The sequence below is a fragment of the Cariama cristata genome, unplaced genomic scaffold (genome assembly GCF_000690535.1).
Source record: "Cariama cristata isolate BGI_N322 unplaced genomic scaffold, ASM69053v1 scaffold22168, whole genome shotgun sequence".
NCBI lineage: Eukaryota > Metazoa > Chordata > Aves > Cariamiformes > Cariamidae > Cariama > Cariama cristata.
In genome coordinates this window covers 1-356 of record NW_009633178.1, presented here as the reverse complement: position 1 = coordinate 356, position 356 = coordinate 1, and positions in this window count along the sequence as shown.

Here is a 356-nt window from a genome sequence, read left to right as displayed (position 1 = left end):
TTCCCTGCCCCGCCGTCCGTCCCTAGCGCCCGCCGCTCGGCGCTCCGGAGGACACCACCGTCCCCGGGCCCTTCCAGACCCCACGCGTGCACCCCAGCGTGAGCGGCAACACCAAGACGGGGACGCTGGAGCACCGAGAGCACCCGTGGGTCAGCGCAGCCCGTTCTCCCCGTGCACCCACAACCCTGCTCCGGAGCTGCGTGCTCTGCCCTAGCCCCAGGGCGTAAAACCACATCCCACGGGGTCGCAGCGGACCGGTCTGCGCTACTGCGAAACCCCAAATTGATTTTGGACCCAAAAGAGGCAGCAACCCGCCGGCACCGCAGCACGGGGCTGCGCTCCGTCGTACAGCACCC